This window comes from Gymnogyps californianus, chromosome 12 (assembly GCF_018139145.2).
Source record: "Gymnogyps californianus isolate 813 chromosome 12, ASM1813914v2, whole genome shotgun sequence".
Lineage (NCBI taxonomy): Eukaryota > Metazoa > Chordata > Aves > Accipitriformes > Cathartidae > Gymnogyps > Gymnogyps californianus.
This window is the reverse complement of record NC_059482.1, coordinates 6,289,763-6,310,225: the sequence shown is the minus strand read 5'-3', so window position 1 is coordinate 6,310,225 and position 20,463 is coordinate 6,289,763. Positions and strand designations below refer to the sequence as shown.

The window sequence follows — 20,463 nt, the reverse complement described above, 5'->3', positions numbered from 1 at the left end:
GCTGTGCCAGTGTCATCTGTCTGTTCTGACTATGTCCTCTGCATCACTTTTGTTTGTTTCCCTTGAAATTCCCAAGTACTTTCTTGAAATTTGGACAAAGCAAACAGAATGTGACAATGCAAGAAATAAACAAACTCCTGACATGGCAGGGAAAAAATCTGCATCAGGAAGGTCAGAGTCAAAACCTTGGTAATCCGGATCTGCCCAGTTACATCATCATAAGAACCAGACACTTGCCTCTTGCACCATTCACCATCATTACTTTTTACGGTCCCCTTTTCCTCTGCTTGCACTTTAATTTAGGATTGGTTGCACTCTATTGAGGATTCGACTGAAGTCTCTGCAAAACGCTGAACCTTGCAAATCCCAAGCGTTATTAGCTGTGAGGTGGTGATATTTAACCAGATTAATATATTCAAGCCATGGCAAAGTCAAGCCTCAGGTAAAAACGATGCCTTTCTGGGTGGGCTGATTTTAGCAGATCAAAACAAAAACATGTTTGTCAAAATAAAATACCGATTCCGAAACCACAGCGACCTGCCTGCGCTATTGTGTTCTTGCCATGTGTCCTACGGTACAGCACGGCTATAAACTTGTCAGTGGTTCCTTTTCCCTCATTTGAAAGCGACCTCATCAAGTGTGAATCATGAAACCGCATAAACTGCAACAATGCTGTCCTTCTACTGACTTCTCGGAACATAAACAATAATAACGTAAATACGACTTACCAAAGACTTAAGTAAAGCACTTAAAGGAAATCTATATTTTTATATAAACCACGGATGTTTAGTGATGTGGTATGATATTTCTGCTTAGCTCTGAATAGCTGGAAATTATCTCACTACTGACAAGCAGTATATTCCTTGGATGCTGAGAATTAAAGCCAAAATGGTATCTTTTATTTATTTATTACATGTTTTTGTGGGTTTATATCAAGCAGTGCAGGCATGAACATTATAAACTGGTAAATGATTCAGTTTTGATCAGTTTACAAATGACAAAGTGCTAGCAAGCCTCTGTAAAATGTGAAGAAAAGTTCATTTCAAACGGCTTGATGCTGGAAAAAGAATAATCAGGAAGAGATCTTATTTGCAGTTTATTGACCTCTCTTGAGTGTTCATTTGGCTGTTGTTGGATACTAACCTTAGCTGATACTGAATATCCTCAGATGGAACCGACTACCAAGTCACGCAATCCTCATATTTCCATCAGCTGATTGGTAACCACAAATATTTGTAGTTTGTGTTATCTGAGCAATAATGAAAATCCAGCATGGAAAAACTCAGACATGAAAATCAATGTTGAAACCACCTTAAAACACTTAAGATGATAAAAGACAGAGTCAAGCCTGGAACACTGTCCTTAAAGCACCCCATTTTTACTAGCTCAATGCAAGACCTTCCAAGAGCAGCTTCTCTGACTTAGCACAGAACAGCACACGGCAAGATCTGCTCACACAGCACCACCACCGCTTCTTCATCTCATACCAGCCAAAGCAGTCCCTCGCTATATTAGAGCCACCCTCCACCTGGGCTTCTTCCCATCTAACTCCCATGCTCTCAGCCACCCCCAAGCAAGCTCATCCCCGTCTCTGCCGACCCCAGAGCAAGCGTCCTAAATCCCAGTGCTTAAACTGAGCAACGTGAATACTGCTTTTACCATCAAAACTTTCAGTGAGTATCAGACTGAGACCTCAGTATCTGAACCCTCTGCACTGAATAACGAGGTTACCTGAAAGGGGAGCTTGGAGCCTTGCAAAATATGTTAGAGAAGGTTTTAAACACAATTTTTGTCCTAACTGATAAAAAGGAGTGAACTGCATCACTGTTAAATGGGTGACTATCTCTGTGTCACTGGATGCTGCAGCCACTGACACACAGATGCCAGCTACACACCTAACTTTTGAAGCAAAGTCTTAGGAAAAAGCGTCATATACTCTTTTTAAAGCGCTGGGTAAGTTTTGAGGAAAGAAAACAAGAAAATCCAGAGTCTAGCCAGAGAGCTTGCTAGGACCAACGGAATCGCTAGCTGTTTTTATCAAAAACTACAATCAAGAAGAAAACAGCCAATTAGGATGCTCGCTGCCAATTACTGAGGTAAGGGAAATTAAAAATAAACCAGTTTGGAAAACCTACCATACCTTCCCACCCAACACTCGCTTCCAAAAATTTGCAAGAGCAAAAATGGACCTTACTAGGATCAGGAATAGCAATGAAAATGACAGCCAGTATATGACTAATAATACATCTGCCATATCAGACACGGTGAACAAGACTGAACTGTGCCAACCTGAGGATCTAAGGTGCCTTCACACAGGTACTATCACTGTTGATTGCAATGGTTCACGCCGATATTCCAAAGAAAACTTCCATCTATTGTCTCCATCCTGCTTAATTCAATTGCTTAACAGTTTCAGGATCTATGGGTTTAATCTAAGGAGAATCTAACTTCAAGATTCCACAGGGCTGATAAATGAAGTTGTAAGGAAATCTAAGGAAAACTGTAAACCTGTCAACAGGTCAAAATTCTGAAAAAAAAGATCTCTGATATGGAAAAAGCATTTGCTGTGTTTGCTGCATCAATTCCACATCATCTGAGTTAGCATGTGGGAGTCCCCAGCACAGTGAGGCCGTGACTCCTGCCAGCACTTTTAGGCGCTGCATTATCTACCTTAAAAGGCAAACATGGGCAGAAAACCCCAGCAGCTTATTTGCACGGGAGCTGTCTGCCATGACCTTGGGTGAGCCACATGCTATTTTAACTCTGTCAAATGAGACAATGATGCTTCTACCCTTTGACAAGCGCTTTGAGATCTGTAAACAAAGGACTCTAGATATTGAAATCCTGGGTATGCTCAGCTCGGCATGTTCCCTGAGCTTTTGGCAAGAAAGGTGCAAAAACATATGGATAAATAAATGCGATGCGAGGCAGTCAATATTTTGACTATTCCCTGATCATTTGTTATTCTACCTGGGTAATTGAGCGTAAGCTAGGGTTTTCTTTCTGCTCTCATTGTTTTTCCTTCTTTATTTTTCACACCTACAGTATATTAGAGCCACTTAATACAGACTAAAAGTTGGTATCTCGGTCCACAGAATGACAGTGACAGTACATTTTACTCCACTGTTTTCTCAGGTCTGCTTCTATTTTTGTGTTTGTTTATTTGAGCCACTAAATTATCTAATTAGTGGCATATATGGTTGAAACATGAGCTGCTGTGAATATTTACTGCACACTTGTTCAGGCATTTATCTAAATAGGTGGCATGCCAGGCCTATGTAATAAGGAATAATGATTCTTTAGAAGAGTTACAGGAAATTATGGAAGACAAAAAAAAAAAAAGAAAAGAAAAGTTTTGCATAGTGGGTTGTAGCTTCCAACAACATATATCAATTCTTCCAGAGATAGAGCAATTGCATAGTAATGACAAAAATTTTATTGTAACAAGTAAATCAATACTTGCCCTACTGCAGTCTCAGATGTTACTTTTATGGATCTTCCTGTGTCTATTATATAAAACTGCTCCTGATAGAGTGCATTAAATGACAACTGCTGGGGGGTGAAGAATACAGTACCACATCTTTGCGCACTGTGCTCTACCTGCTATTAATCACTATCTCATTGCATGGAGATCCATTTATATCACTGCAACAACAGTGCTGAGTGGCTTACAGTGATGGACTACGCTGCACAGGGAATGTTTGTTTTTGCAGCAGAGCTGTCACCGCATGCCCAGCAAAATGAAAATTCAAGATATCCCCAATTAGAAGTGATTTTAAGGGGGGGGGGGGGGGGAAGGCGAGTAAAAACACACTGTGGGGCAAAGATAAAGAAAACTCCAGTGTCCTATAGTCTCAGTCCTCATATAAACACACTAGAACAAATTTTCTCAGGGCCCCATACAATGCAGACAGTTTCCCCCCACACCACGAGTACTACACCAGTCCCTTTTTGTACCCAGCTCTTCAATGTAACAGCAAAGCAATTTTTCATGGTACATTAAGTGATTGTAGCAGTATCTTTCTGGATATCTGGTAGCTCAAATAGAAGTCAGACACTAGACAAAAAATTCTGTTATGTATAAGACCGTACCATAGTCATCCAGTCTAGCAATCTTTGACTGGCACTCCTCTTCTCTGTTTTCTAAGTACTGGAAAAAAAAAAAAAACAAAACAAAAAACCCCAAACCAACATTAACAACCAAATGCATAGTTCTGGCAATTAAGGAAGAAACAGGAAGCCCATCAGAGAGGCTTTATCCATCCTCTTGGACTAGTATCTAGTAAAAGGAGGATACCTATCCCTTACATCTATTCCTTTATTTTAGTCTTTCACCCTGCAGCAAACATGCCAGCAGGGACCAGTGCCAATGAGTAACAGGAATTGCCTTTGAAGTCAAGGGAATACCATGCGTGGGCAGAGAGTAACACCACTGTGACTATTTGAAGAATTACAGCTGTCAAACATGTTACCTTGTTTTACCTCACTTGTTAGCAAACATCTAACAAGTTTCCCAACAGAAAGGATATGGTCATCTCTTTTTAAAAAATACTTAAGTCAACAAATATTCATAACAGGAGAATAATTTCTGAATAGTACTGTCTTCAAGAGGTACTTGCAAGAGCTAACTGCATCATCTCTTCGCTTTATCCCTCTCCTTCCCTTCTTTTCCCTCTTCCTCATCTTTTACCCATTAGGCACAGTGTTACATCAGACCTTTCAGGGAGGCATGTCATCATCTTTTTTATCCTCACTACAATTTAGGCATTATAATGGGAAACTATAGTGATACTACACAGCATACTCTTTTTAGGACTGCTTCTCAGAAATCCAAGTAAAAAACCAGCATTAATGAGAGTCTTCCTTGCCCACACACACCCCCCAAACATTGCGAGTGACTTTTTATCTACAGGTCTCAAACACTACCAACAGGAGAGACGTGAAGAAACAGGCAGCTTATGGAATTCTCTCCTTATTTCCCTAGTTTCTTCACTCTAAGGTGAAATTATCTTTTTGTTATTAGGTTTTTGAGGGGTTTTTTTTTTGGTACGATAATGTACTTTTCTATGTGTTAGATCCAAACAGTTGCTGAGCACTTTAAAAGGAATGCTGTTGAGCATCTTCCTTGTCCTTTCCAACCCAATACTCTCCTGCCCGGTTCCCATTTCTCAGCCTACAGGTGTCACCTGGACATGTCCTCATTCTACACAGCCAGTTTCTCTCTGGTCTATTATCCACACCCTGTGGGAAAACACCCAAAGCAACACTTTTGCACTGTACTTCAGCACTTCATATGGATACAGATTTTCCTCCTGGACCAGGATTAATTTATTCACCAGTATGCTAATTTCATTTGCCTATGGCTATTAGTGAATAACCTGAAACCAGAATTTGGCATGGTTGTTAGGAGTGCTTGCAATGATAAATGACCAAGTGGGTATATCTACATGAATTCTTTTTCTTCTGCATTTTAATTCATTAACCAAATGAGGTCTTAAAACCATTTACCTATTTCCTACCCTTCTGATAGATTAGTATGCATTTCATAGTCATCCATCTGATAAAGGCAAAAAAAAGCAAGACTGTCTTCCATGATGCTACAGGCAGGATTCTCTCCACCCTTCTCATTACTCAGCTAAACCCAATTTTGTTCCTTTCGTTATTTTCTGTTCGTACAGTCATTTGCAAGTGAATAACTTCACTCTCTGAAGAGGCTGGATCAGATGCAGAGTAATTGCGTCAGGCTAGAACAAATGGAGCTGCACATCTTCTCATACTTGCTACCTCCCCAGTTAGCTTGGCAGAGAGGTTATTTTCTCACCACCCTTTTGGAGCACACGCCTACAGAGCAGTTGAACTACTCTGCTCACCTTAAGGGATGGGTCTGTGAACGCTTTCCACCAGCACATGCCGCCTTTGGAAGAGACACCCCTTCACTCTGGGCCCAGGTTTCCTCGCTTCACCCCCACGGGCATTAGCATTTGATGGCTGCAGGGTGAGCAATGGCAGAGAAGGAATTCAGCTGCAGGCTAATCTTTTACTATTACTGCTGGGCTGACCAGATCAATGAATGCTAGTGCTGGCCTGGGAGAGGTGACAGGAGCATGCAGCCAGGCACATAAGGAGAGCAGCAGGAGGGAAGGAAAGCCATCCCACTGGGCAGCTGTGCTGTCTAAAAATGCTGGTGGAGCAGCAGTCAGCTGGGCAAAGAAGGGCTTGTCTAGCAGTCCTCCGTGAGCAGGGTGAAGCTCACCTGTTCCTGGCTTATTTATAACTTTACCTCTAAGACACAGTTGTCTTTTCAGCCATTTGTTTGGGGGCGTTGTTTTTTCTGTTTGATTCCACGTTTTCCTCACAGGCATTTGGCTTGCTCTAATAAGGCTTTTTAAAAGTTTTTGCCTTACCTACAAAAAGCACATTACCTTAAAGTGAAGGGAGCAGCAAAAGTAAATAAGCAGGGAAGCCCATAAGGCAAGGCTCATAGCTCCAGGGAGAGCTGCAGCCTATCCTCATATGGTTTTGGGACACAAGTTCCAGCCAGATTTTGTGACAAATTCCCTGCCTCCTCCACTTTCAGCTCCAACAGCTCTTCCGTCCAGCAGGCTTCATTGGTTTCATTAATTTATCAGTGCCCATCATTTGGAAATCTAGTACTTTATTTAGAGAGACTTCCCTTTACTTATTTTTCCTTTTGAATTCAAGTAAATCACATTTCTGATCATTCAGTCGAAACTTTTTTGAACAAATACTTCCTTCAGAACATCCTCACTATTTATTGACACCAAGACTGAAAAAGTGTCACTTCTTATTGGCTCAGTAAATATTTGGTCATTCCTTCCAGAAATAGCACTTGTTTTTCAGCTCACATGCAGGAAGTCCCCCAGTACTACAAAAATATATTCACCTTTTCCATTTGGGATGGTGCTGGTGGTGAGAGGAACCGTACAGTATTCCACATCCCGAAGTCACACATTGCTTACTGCTCTATTTGGTGACTGTCTGAGCTTTCTGGTCCCTGCCTGCCTGAACTCCTGAATCTTACCTATAGCTCTGGCCTTTATCTGGCTTTTAAGGGATCGCACTTTTGAAAAGGTGAATTTAAAAACCATCAGTTGCTCTCCTGCTGAAGGGTGTGGATGGAGATTGTGCTATTCCATCTGGTCCCAGTCGATTTTATGCTATTAAAAAGAGACAGCTTTTTTACTCAGTAATTCTAAGTATTTTTAGTTTGCATTTGTTGCTATTCTACAGCTGGGATCACAATGTTTTGAAGTAAATCAGATGAGAATTATACTGTGCAGAAAGTAGCAGTAGATATTCAGTGCACCTATATTAGGTTAATGTATTCTTTTTATGGATTTATTTTTCTTAGTTCAAGACATGCAGAAAAGAATAGTGAAAATAATAAAATCCTTCAAACAAGTGATTTACTCTATATCAGGGATGTGTTTACCTGCCCTACTTAGACGGGGAAAAAACAAGTTAGGTAAATGTTTCTAGATATGAATATTTTCATCCTTTATTTCCATAAAGATTAGCTGCATATGGCCCCTTGAGTAAACAATGTGTATTGGCTCATAAGCTCTATTGGGAAAAAAGCAGCATTAAAGATGGATCTCTGCTCTCAGTTCCACTGCAATCACACTACAACCAAGAGACTAAAAGAAACAAAAATGTTTATTGATTACTTTCCCCATAACTTTGTACAAAGAATATTGAAGACCAGCAGAGTGTACTAATGACTTAACTTCTTTCATTTAGTTATGAGGACAGAAGCAAAAAGTAACAGGGAAGCTATTTCTTTAAAGAGAATTTGGATTAGGAAGAACTACATAACCTTCATTTCTTTCAAATTAGGAATTGTTTCAAGCGGAATACACAGATATCCTTCAAAACAAAGACTGAAATACAATCCTGTTGACTCTCTGCAGGGTGATAACACAAGGCAATATTGTGTCTCCATGGCTAACAGACTGTCTTTTAAGAGGGCTGTTAAGAGAGATACCTCCAAAGTAGCAACCCTTCCAGCATAAGGATTTACTTTCCACCACCTCTTGCAGCTCTCCTCCTCTGTTTCTCCCTGTTGGTTCATGGAAGTTACTCCATCCTTTCATTGAACAATTTTCATACAGATACAATAGATGGATGGGAGGTGGACTAATGGCAAAACTGAAGTTATAGTTCAAGGTAACCATGCATTGCAGACAAGTCTTATGGTGTGGCTGGAAACCTTCCCAGGCCATCCAGTGCCTGAGTGTGTCTCTGCTCTTTTCAGCTTCAGCTGGTCTATACTCAGCACAAATGAATTTTTGATTTAAAAAACAACTCAAGTAAAATCATAGATGGTCACCTCATTCTGCTGCACAGACATTCAAACACAAAACCATGTCCCAAGTGCATATTTGCACTGCCTAATTTTAAGTGTTTAAGCGTCTGGTTAGAGCTCATGTTCTCTACCTAGACAGCAGAGGCACCTCTGGCATAGAAAAAGTCAACCATAATGTACACGTCTATATTAGATGCCTAAAACTAACCTCCTTGAAATGTCAATCTTTCAGAAATATGCTCTGATATTTTAACCTTTACTTTAATGTCATTATATTAGCAACACAAGGATTTTTCTGATTGCACAGCAATCAGTGGTACTTCAGTCTGTCAACTAGATACAATCCAAGTAACACTATTTCTTGATTCACAGATTTCTTTGCTGACAGTCTTTAACCAAGCAGCCAGTGGACACAAAATGGCATAACATTTGCTTATATTTTTGCAGTCTGTCAGCATTGTTCAGATAAGGTTGCTCCTGGCCCTACAGTCCACTGCAAACTAGTCCATTAATGAACTAAAAGCACAGTGCAAAACCAGCAACCCGATCATCAGCCTTCCCCGGTGGAAACGCACTGAGGGCTTCGGCACCTGCCACAGTCGCTCCCTCGCTGCAGCTCTTTACCAAGAATCAGTAAGAACCTCATTTCATAAATGGTTTGGTCTCTATTGAGACCATCTTTAAAGTTCCCAAACCCCCACACCAATGCTCTGCACTATGAACATCTATTCTTTCTTCGACATCTTGGGTTTAGGTTAGAAAAGAAACATACTTTACAATTGCATTCTGTTCAAGTTCACAGAACTTGAACATTTATCAGTTGCTCCAGTGTTTAAGGCATTATTCATGTCAACAGCGTTTTGCTTGCTTTTCATCCTTTCCCCAGAGGAACAGTAAAACAGATTTATCTTTACTTTCTGATCTTTATTCTCCATTGTCACTTTATATGGAAAAGTTTCTGCTTTGTTTCCCCTATTTCCAGATATGGCTTTTTTTTCCTTGAAATCCAACTTACCTGGGTGCTGTTTTGTCTTCTGTTAATCATTGCTTTGCTCTAAGCTTCACTAAATTGGCTTTGCCACCATCTATCTTATTCTGGTTTGCATTACAAAGTGTCTCCATGCTTTTAATTTAAAGCCAGCCTTCAGCAAGAGAACTAGTCATGGGTATGGTGATCCTGAAACACCAGCATATGCCTAAAAACTGCGCCTATTTCAATCATTGTTGACCACCAGTGGCTTTCCTAATGATGGCTTTTTGTTAATTTGGTTCTGTTATTCTCACCCTCAATTCCAGGATTAGATAGGACTGCAGATATGGCTGCCTCAGGATATTTAGTCAGTCTGGGAAATTTGAGAAGGATAAAGAGCATGTTTGGTCATCTAGAGGCTATACAGAGAGAAAACAGAGAAGAGCAAGGGTAAGGGACACCTGGGGTATGACTAATTCCATCTTTAAGAAAAACAATTACAGCCATTTTAAATGACAACTTATTTGTATAAATGTGTTTGATCAATAAATAGTGGAGTATTCACCAAGCTTTCCTAATAGCTGATGCAGCCTTTATATATATATGCCTTGCCCTGTTGCCAAACAGGTTCGTCCTCTACTTACTCGAAAAGCACAGTCCACAGAATTTTACTGTAGACTAGAGCTATGCTGCTCCCCTAACCCTATCAGAGAGTAAGGAGTATTACTTTTATTAGCAGCAAGTTAAATTAATGTGGATACTTGAGTACTGTAAGCAGAGACGTTATTACAGGGAGGTGGAGTTGACACATGAGCAAGTATAATCCTAACTCTTAGAAGAATCAGAGTAAAAATGGGCTTTTCCTGTTATCCATAGCCATTCCTGATGGCTCTTAAGAATAAGCTAAAAAGTATCATCTGTCTTTATTTTATTAGGAATTGGTCATCACTGTCCCATCTGCTCCATTGCTCAATTCCAGAACATCTGAATGTAATATTAAATTAACCTAGTGTGGGATACTTATTCCTATTTAAACAGCAGTATATTTCAGTTTTGGCTTGATCCAATGTAAGTTTTATGGGAACAAGTATACTACTGAATACAGTTTAAGTTTCCTATAAATTTTCTATAAATTGAATGTGTGAATATTCTCTACAGCAAGTTACTCTCCTGATATTAAGAACCCCATGGCAAAGTTGACTAAACATCTGCTTAGTAGCACAGCATGGACGCCTCTCCCACTTGGGTCAGAGCCAAAACTGACCTTTTTGCCTTGATGCACAATTATTTTTCAAGCAACAACTGGAAGAGGCTCATCATAGTATGCAGAGGCCAGAACCCCACTGCTCAAAACCACGGTAGCTGTGAGTCAACCACTATCACCATGTCAATGAAATGTTGCCATGTGGCTGGGAAATAAAACAAATTAAACATGGATTTCACCATCTGAAGTTCATCTGACAACTGTACAAGGTCAGCAGCTCAAGTGAAGTTGTACTGAGCAGCCATTTCATTAAATATTACAGCAGAAAACACGAGAATCAAACTTCAGGCACCAACATTTTGGTCTTTGGTTTAAGACGTACAAGTTCACCATGATTCAACAGCCATTATCAATCAAACTTACCAGAAGCAGCTGTTACAGCTAAAAGATTCTTCAGGTCAGAGAAATGGGTCACTTTCAGTTACAGAGATCACTTGACTTTATTTTCATCTGGATTCATCTCAAATATTCAAAGATTTTTTTTTAATTATATAGGAATATAACAAACATCTTTTGACCCAAATGACTCTGTTTTAGTACAGGCATAAATAAAAACTTAATGGAAAACTTTCAGCAAGGTTTAGTCCTCAAATTTAACTATGCTAATCTAATCAGAAGATGTGCCAATGTCTGGGAAGGATTCTATCATCTGCTGTGTCACATTTTGCTCAAGGATGTGCATCTTCGCATTCTTATTTACTTCACTAGGAACCGACTGGCCTATTAATCTGAGATAGAATACAAACCTTGCATATGATTTTCTCCCTATCCAGGCAGTCTCCTTTCAAGCATTGTTGAAATAAGCAGGTCATGTGTGCATTTATATAAGATCAGATATAATTAACAAGACAAATTATTTGTGTTTAGAAGAAAGGATTTGCTAAATAAATATGGAAGAGTCACTGTTTTACATCTAAGTGCAAATACATTGGAAAGAGTTTACAATGTCCTTAAAGGACAATGCCTCAGAGAAGTTCGAATTCTGTTACCCATCACAAGATGGCATAAAAGGCCAGACAGATTTAAAAGAAGCCCTAGGATCTAATTACTATGATTTTATATGCACAGCTTATTGCAAAAGAGCAAAACACAGTTACCACCTCCTTCCCCTTCACTCAAAAATTCATCCTAACTAGTGTTAAGAAAGATAAAGGAAAAGCAGAAAAAGTATTTAAAAAGAAATGTTAATACTTATGGTCTTGGATTCATAACAGAGTGAGACCATACATTTATGGTGACTTGCCAGGAATTGCAAAATTGCACAGAACAGTAAATAGCTTTGCAGAATCTGAAACAGTAAAACCATTTTCCTGTGCTTCCTAGACCCTGGTTTCAGCCAACGCTATGCCACACACAAGCTTTCCTGCCGTTCACATGCTGTCAACAAAATAAATGGACAGTGATCGGATAGTGCCTTTTACACAGCTGGACTATGCCAGGACAGCACTGACCGTAACATTTCATAACAGACAACTGAGAAAAAAAGTAGAGGGAAGAAATGGAAAATCATGTGCAACTGAACAAAATCTGGGTGGTTATACTTGACAAACTCTGTAAAAACCAGATAAACAAAAACTGCAGAAGGGACACAGACAATTTTGGAGAAAGAAAAAGGACAGCCCAATGTAAGCAGTATGCATCTGAGGCATCTCAAGAGGGATTAGTCCATGGTTGGCTCTGAAGACTCAGGCTGGACTACCTGACCCTTGGTGGTTTCACTCCTCAGATTTATCTTTTCAATTTGCACTGTGTAAAGCACTTCTGAAAACATATGTTAAATGGAGACGTTCTTGAACACATCCCATGTAATAAATGTTTTATGTTGCATAATAAATAACCAGATTCAATTAAGCTCAGCATAGGAGCCATATTTTGTGAGTATTGTTGGGAATTTTAACATCTAACACACTTTTAGAGTAAAACATTTTGTTAGAAGCTTTACAACAGAATGTGAAGTTAGATAGCCTGAAGTCTCCTTTCAGCCACAGGAAAAAGAATCTGGATCTAATTATTGTAGTAATCCTGAGAATGGGATTTTGACCTCTCATTGGTGCAATCCAGGAATCACTCTTTCGAATCTTTATCTTTACAGCTGTAGAAATTAGACGACGATTGGTTTGTATTAGATTTTGGTACAGTGTAATGTAGGTGGTTAAATCCTAGCTGCAGTGGTCCATTTGTTATTTTATATTAAAGTCTTTCACACTGCCAACATCTTGGAACAAAGTTGGGCGACCAAGCAATTGAACTTCTGCCTTCTCAGAAGGAAACAAAACTACAAAGATCCAAGTGAAAAAGGATCCTTGAAATTCAGCACAGAATAGAAAATTTTTCTTCTCAATTTGGGCAGGCTTTCTTAAAACGCTACCTTTCTACTCCACTGTCATAGTGGTATGTATAGCATATCCTTATTCCATCTGTTTTCAAGGTTTGAAATTTCGATAGTCTCAAGCTAGTGGTGTGGGGGGTTTTGTTTGTGGTTTTTGTTGTTGGTTTTTGTTACTAGAAGCAAAAGTTGGGTGACAAAAGAAAGGAAGTTAAATGAACTTTCTTCTGTTTGGAGTAATATTTGAATAAGTATCCTACTAATTTGATCTGTGAAAAGACAAGTAGGCGTTTATTACAAGGAGCGTGTTAATTTGACACAAAGATGGGGAACATTTTCAGATAACTTAGCTGTCCTGGTGGATTGAGATTTAATTCACTGAGCATGTAGTCATTAAAAACATGACTAGATCAAGCTCCTACTTACTGATTTATTAAGGCACTCTTGTAAGATACACAGTCACTAACAAAAACCACCCCAACAAGGATGGGGTAACCATCCACGGTCAGAAGGATCATTATGAATATTGAATTAGGATGACTAAAGCCTAAAAACACAGGAACACAACTTTTTTAAAGATATCCAAGCTTGAGTTAAAGACTGCAATAACAGAGACTCCATCATATGCCTATCTTGTTCCAGAAAAAGTCTGTTTGAACAAAAGTGCTTTATATCATAATTCATTTGCCTACTTTCCCCATTGGATTCTGCTTTGCTATGCCCTGCTGGAAGCAACATCTGGAGTTAGTAACAGTGCAGAGATGAACCTTGCCTATAAAAACAGGCATTAAAAAGACTATCCTTGGAGATAGCACACATTTCCTACCCTGAATCTCCTGTGACAACTAGTTATTATATTTCCTATACCAGCTGTGGTATTTCAGTTGTTGATACTGTGGTAACCATTGCTGAATGACAACTTTTTAGTGGCAGATACTCAAGCTGTACAAAATACTCTGCCTGCAAAATGGGCTATGACTTGGTTTTCAGTCTTCCATCTCCCTAACATATTCTCAATCTACACATTAACTAGAAATATTTTTCTAATTCTTTACCATTTTAATAAAACAGTCCAAAATTTTAAAAGGGAAAAAAGATTCAAAGTTTTTGGATCCTTTGAATTTTCGATTCAAGTCAGTGGGGTTTCTCCAGGTTTGCTGGAGGAGACTGTGGTCCTGCAAGATGCATCTCTTGTGGTTCACCCAAGATGCTATTTGGGAAAATTGGGAATTTTGCAAATGCTATACTATTATTTTAAAATAATTTGGTAGTTTGGTTTCTTATGATGCCTGCACGATGAGTCTGGAAACTACAGCAATCAATTGTGGCCAAGTTTTGGATGATAGTAGAGATTTCAGTACTGGAAACTTGTCCAAGATATCCTATAGGCAGGGATTGAGAATGACACTTGTATTTCTACTCTGATACTCTATCACTGCTATTGCCATTTAATTCTTTCATTCTCCCACCACCACACTTACCTGGCTTGTTATATTTTATATCTGTATCATAAGATTCCCAGAGCTGGAACAACTTTCTTTGCAACTGCTCCATATAGCACACTCATGGGGAGATGTAAATATTTGGCCAGAGTTATAGGTAGACAATACCAAAAAAGAGTCCTTTACACAAAAATGAAAAACAGCCTTTAAAAATCTTTTAAAAATGGGAGTTGTAGCCCAGGTTCTCAAAGCAACAAAAATTATACTTGAGGAAACAAAACAAACTCTTGTCTATACTGTCAACACCTCAAGGTTTTTCCTGCTTCAAAGCAGGATTGTTTCAGCCCCTCCAGCCAGTAGTTTCTCAGACTGTTCCTCAGTAACAAATCCCTTCCTCAGCTATACGGCCACCAGCCAAAGGCAGCTCTTGAGCACAGGAGAGGCTTCAGACCCAAAAACCCTCCAAGAAAAATGAATGGGTTTAGAACCAGTGAACTGAGATTTTAACCAATTTAAACTCAGTACAGCATCTTTACCAACATACCATGCTTCCATTCCAGTGCTCTTCACCCAGAATTGTTTGTTTTGATATGTTTAATTTGCTTTACAAATAAAATCACTTAGTGGTGTATGATAGGTATAGTGTGCTCTAGAGTTTACTCTGTTTATGTAGACTACTGTGTATAACAGAATATTAAAGGGCCTGGGCACCTGGTAGCACTCCCATTTGATTTAGAGAAATGAAGAGCAGCATCAAACAAGGAAAATACCAGGTTACATTATGTTTCATGTTGCCACATATCTTATACATTTCATAAAACCCTGTAATAACAGGGAAAAAAACAGGAATAGAAAAACATTACCAGCATTTATGATAACCTGTACCTTGAGTATTAACAGACCTGCTGAGTTTTTTTTAGTCTTATTCTCCCATGTAAATATAGTCTGAAGCAAATAACAGACAACTGATGTTGCATTACAGAAAATCCCACATCAGCTACATTATAATATTTTAAAATAATGTTACAACCTCTCAACCATCATACGCTATCAGCATTGCACTAGATTAGTTTTCTGAATTTTTTTCATCTTTGAAAATCTGGACAGAAGATTAGTTTAGGTCATACCATCAACACAATGCGTTTGGTGACTTCTCAGGCTAAATTAAGGACATATATCTTTATCACAGGAGCCCAATTTTACCTTTGTTACAGAAGCTGAGTGCTTTGCACTTCCACATGTATTTAAATTTAGCTTCGGTTGCATTTTTACAGCACTAGCTTGTGTAGTAGTGATAACATGGTTTTAGTTATGTGTTATGCATGTATATGGGGGCTTGTATACAGGATAAAAATTTACAAGCCAGATTGTATCACAGTAAAGCTATAGTTATCCCAGGCTAACATCCTGTAAGTTCACAATTATTTCAGCATATGAATATTTCTGCTGGATATGCTGCATACAAAGTGACATGGTCAGTGGCGAATCTCTGATAGTAATTTCACATACCTCAAAATATTTCTCCAGCAGAACTCCCTGGTTGTCATGCTGGCTGACAGCAATCCTAGTGAGGGGCAATTCTGACCTCTCAAAACAGAAACACTAAAAAAAGAAAAAAGAAAAAAGGGCTGAGTACCTAGTCCAGTTTCCACACTGAATGAAGGTGACTTTCAGTTTGAAGAGGAAAAGGAGCCTCACGTAAGATTTAAAGACCGTTTGGTAGGGATCAGTTTCACAGCAAAAAGAATTGCTACATGAACATCCATTAATTACAGTTGAAGGTATTGCACAGGATGCACACTCATCAGAAACACATTAGCATGAGATCTGGAGTAGGACAAAATCCCCTTCCCGGTTCTGGAATTGGAAGGACTGACAGCTAAACTAAAATAAAAAACTAGCTGAGGTGTACATGAAAGCCATTTAAATAAGCTAGTACCAATTCAAGCAATTAGAGAGACTTCACCTCATTGTGCTTGTACTTATATATACACACTCTATATATCTGTAATTCTCTTAGTTCTTTCAGAAAAATCCCACATGCAATGGTTTACGATAACATAAACTGTACTGATTTACTTCACAAGTCTATGCAGCATACTGACAGGTTTCAAAGCCAAAGGCTGAAGCCCAGCCCCAGACATTATTTAAAACAAAGCCACAAGATCTCCAAGCCTCAAACTGGCATGTTTCACCAGAAAGGTGATGATTTAAATCCACTAAATTTCACACAGAGTAAAGGAACTGCTGAAACTTGGTCTTTAACCAATGCTTGGAGCAGACATCAAATTGCAGGGTCTGAGATGAGAAAGGTTCATCCAGAGGACACTGCAACAGGTCTGAGCCCAATAGGTATAAACAACCAAAGCGAGCTGTACAGCTGCCTCATTATTATACTCAGATGGCCAGAAACATATTTTATGTCTTGATGATGCTGTGTACAAGGGGTGGGAAAACCAGTTCTCTATTATTATGTGGAGATTTTAAAGATTAACACATCTTTAAAAAGTTTGAAAGAAAAAATAAAGAAAAATCAAATTAAGATCCTGCTGATAGTGAGTTTACATTAATTTTTATGTTTCACTTGAATCAGAATCAGCAAGATTTATTTTTGTAACAGTTGGAGCCTTTAAGACATTTTACATCTCGCTTGCTCAGTGATATCACACGAGAGCCACGTGCAATGAACTCATTGTGCGTAGGCATCTGAAGGACCGGAGAAGATGCTTCTGCAATCTCACATGGTTGGAGTGCTGCGCTCTGTGAATCCAGCGGTTGCACCTACTGGCAAAAGCACTACAGAGTCAGGAAGTAAAGAGATGCCACTCTCCACCTTTCGCTTTCTTGCAAAGTATTTAAAAAACCAAGCAAGCCTCCCAGGGAAAAGCAGGTTCAAACCACATATCTTGGAGCTTGAACCTGTGTCCTGAAGGCTCCAACAGCCCTGCAATCTTAGGAACTTGTTCTTGCGTCAGTGGGGTATTTCCCATCGATTTGCATGGGGGGACACTAAGGACCTAGAAACAACCACATCTCAGTCCAAGACCCACTGCTACTGAAGCCACTCCTTGGATTAAAGGTCTTTGCATCAGACCTCAGGAATGGGTAATAGCATTCAAACATAAGGAAATAATATTAACTGAAAAGTAGGTTAAATAACAATATTTCTAGATTGCATTTAAGATTTCAAACAAGTGTTAAGATATTTGTTTTACTAATGATCCAGACATATAAACTACACATTAGATAAGTCATAATATGGCCATAATTTAAAACATAATTATTGAAAAAAATTGGTCATCACTGGTAGTTAATATCCACTCAAATAAGGTTTAGGCCTAAAACAACATTCTTAATGGCTAATTTTAAATAGATTTTTTTGAAAATAGATCTTAAATTATGGGAGATGCTATGTATTTATAAAATGAAGTGGCCGCAGGATTTCACAATTTTCTTAAAATATGTTTTGTAGCAGTCAATCACAGATCTTCATTTGCTGTAAGGAAAGGTTATCACAGCTTTGTGAAACAGTCTTTGCCTACAAGTTACTAACATAAATTTCCATATAACTGCATAAAATGTGACCTGCCCCAAGGAATTTGCCTGCAAAGAGGACAATCAAGATCAGTCCCACTTCCTTGGAAACTAGCTGGAGTTTTACTGTTCATTTTGATGAGACATAACAAGGCCCACACTCAAAGCAATATACTTATTTCCCAAAACCTAGTTTTCACTAAATCCAAGAACAAAACACACATATCCCTGACAGTAAATTCTGATTCATAATCAGTCAAGAGTAACAGTGTCAGATTTCACTAGATTATCTATAAATTTCATCATGATTCCATACTTGAGGTCAACTTTCACAAATTATGATTAAGCCTCAAAATCTAGTTAACTCCAAGAAATTGGTTTTACTACCACATACAGGTTATTTCTTAATATATATTTTAAGGTTTCATTTCTATTCATATCACTGCTTGCCTCTGCATTAGAGCTTCTGCTGTCTTCTTGTTGTTGAGGCAATAGGAGCCTCAAGATTTCTTTTTTTTCAAATAGGAAAACATGACATATAAAAATAGCTTAGTGAGGTCCTAGTTATTTTCAGAAAGTATCCAAAAAGAGTGATTAGAAGCTTAGTGTGGTCTACCAGATTACCTAAGTATTTTTATGTTTAAATAATGCTGGTGGATTACCCTACATTAACAACATAATACAAATTAATGAGGCACTCTAAACAACAGTCAATGCAATACTCCTCTTTTGCTTAATTGCATATAATCTTAGTTTAGCTCAATATAATACTAGCTGCAAACAATTAAATACAATGGTAAAGCAGTTCATCAAACTTAAGGAAGATCCATGCCAAGTATTCAGACCTCTTTCCCCTGAGGTTAGAAGTTTAAGATCAGAATAATACTGAATCATATCCCTACTTGTAGCCCCATTATCTTTTCCTTCTTTAGTTCTTAGACAAGAATTGATGAAGAAGCCTAACCTCTAGATTTTTATCAAGCAGTAAAAACAGATCCATCACTTGGTATAAATCCACATTGTTTCCCTGAAGTCAATGGAGTTGTATTAATTTACTTTAGCCAAGGTCTGGGCCATTGCTTTTATCTATTCAAAGCTACAAGTACCAGATAACAATCACTCTTTTTTTTTTTTTTCTTCCAGATCAGAATCAGCACATCAAATGCCTGTTTGATCTTGAAGAGATTTTACATGTTTTATTGGCATAATAATTTGATACTATTGAAAACACTGGTTGAATATAAGCTTTCATGGTTTTCCATTCTAATTCACCTGTGCTACAGAAGTGCATAGTACATGCTTATAGATCTATAAATAATTAAAATCTAAGATGCTGTTGGGAAAATTGTCTCAGCTGATCATTAGCCATATCTCACCTGTCTAGACACATCTGCATAGCATTTATTCCCATCTTTAAAAGGGGCTATAGATTATATGAACCACAGGTGCCAAACGAGGATGGAATAGAAGCTTCTTTCTTAAGTCAGGCACATAAGTCCTAGCAAGAGCCACTAGCCTCCAACATTTAAGTGCTTTCACAAACTTCTCACAACCTCTTGTCTCATCCCATCTAGAACACATTTCATTTCCACTTGACACAGATACCCATCTTTCTCATCTACAAACAACATTGATTTCCACAACCATCTTAGGAGTTAAAGATTAGGAAGTTTGAAGGAAGGCTTTAGGAAGGTAGGCAAAGGTTAGCAAACACCAAGAGACTGTCAAATAAGTCCACCAACCTTTGTTTTTCAAGGATCCTTCTCCAGAGAAACCATTTTACTCAAGCAGACCTAATGTTGTGAAAATACTGCCTTTAGCAGTGGGTACAGAGCAAACAAAAGAGTAGCCTGAAAATGAATATACAAAGTACACCCAAAAATCCCTCCTCTGTCAGAGAGAATAACTAATTTTACTGGTTATTTAAGAAATTTAAAAACATGCTTACAATTCCCAAAAGCAGGTCATCTAAGGCAACAGCTCAGGGTCTTAATGACCAAGCAAAATAGTTCTTGATACCATCTTCCTCCACTGCAGAACTCACTCCCATCACAGCTAAAAGAGCCTCACACAACCGATTACACGGTTTATACCCTCTCTCGCAGAAACTAACTCACTGCAGCTGAAGCCAGCGCCACCCTCCCACAACCGGGCTCCGAGCAACAGTTTTGGTGATCACTGACACCTGTGGTAGACGTTTAGTTCAAGGAGAACGTTAACCTTCCTTGTGCCAGTGATTTAGCCCCGGTCTATACACATCTCATCACAGCCTTAAACACACACAACTGTTCCAATGAAAGCAGCCTGTTCCTCATTAGCAATTTCACAGAGTCCGAAAATAATGATGTGACAACAAACTCAACAAAATTTGCTCTAGGGTACAACAAGAAATAGACAAGATTTCCATATTTTTGGAGGACAATTTACTGTACTTGAAAGAGATAAATTCTTTCTGTTTACATTAACCGCCTCACTATTTGGTCCAATTATTCCTACTACTTCAGCAATCATGTTATGCTTGTTCAAGAAGAAAGAAATAACAACAGCTTATCTTGTTGAGAGCAAAGAACAAACAGTAAAAAATCAGTGGATGCACTTAAG

At 38.6% G+C, this 20,463-nt stretch overlaps 1 long non-coding RNA gene across 1 annotated transcript in view; it reads right to left on the bottom strand.

Annotated features, from left to right (window-relative positions):
• The window catches only part of LOC127021103 (uncharacterized), an 85,445-nt gene extending 65,575 nt beyond the window's left edge, over positions 1 to 19,870 (bottom strand). Inside the window, exons 1-2 of the long non-coding RNA XR_007767160.1 lie at positions 19,811 to 19,870; positions 15,838 to 15,930 (exon numbers count right to left, since the gene is read on the bottom strand). This is a non-coding gene — a long non-coding RNA (uncharacterized LOC127021103). The remainder of the gene's footprint in view (positions 1 to 15,837; positions 15,931 to 19,810) is intronic.
• Between the last annotated feature and the right edge of the window lie 593 nt (positions 19,871 to 20,463).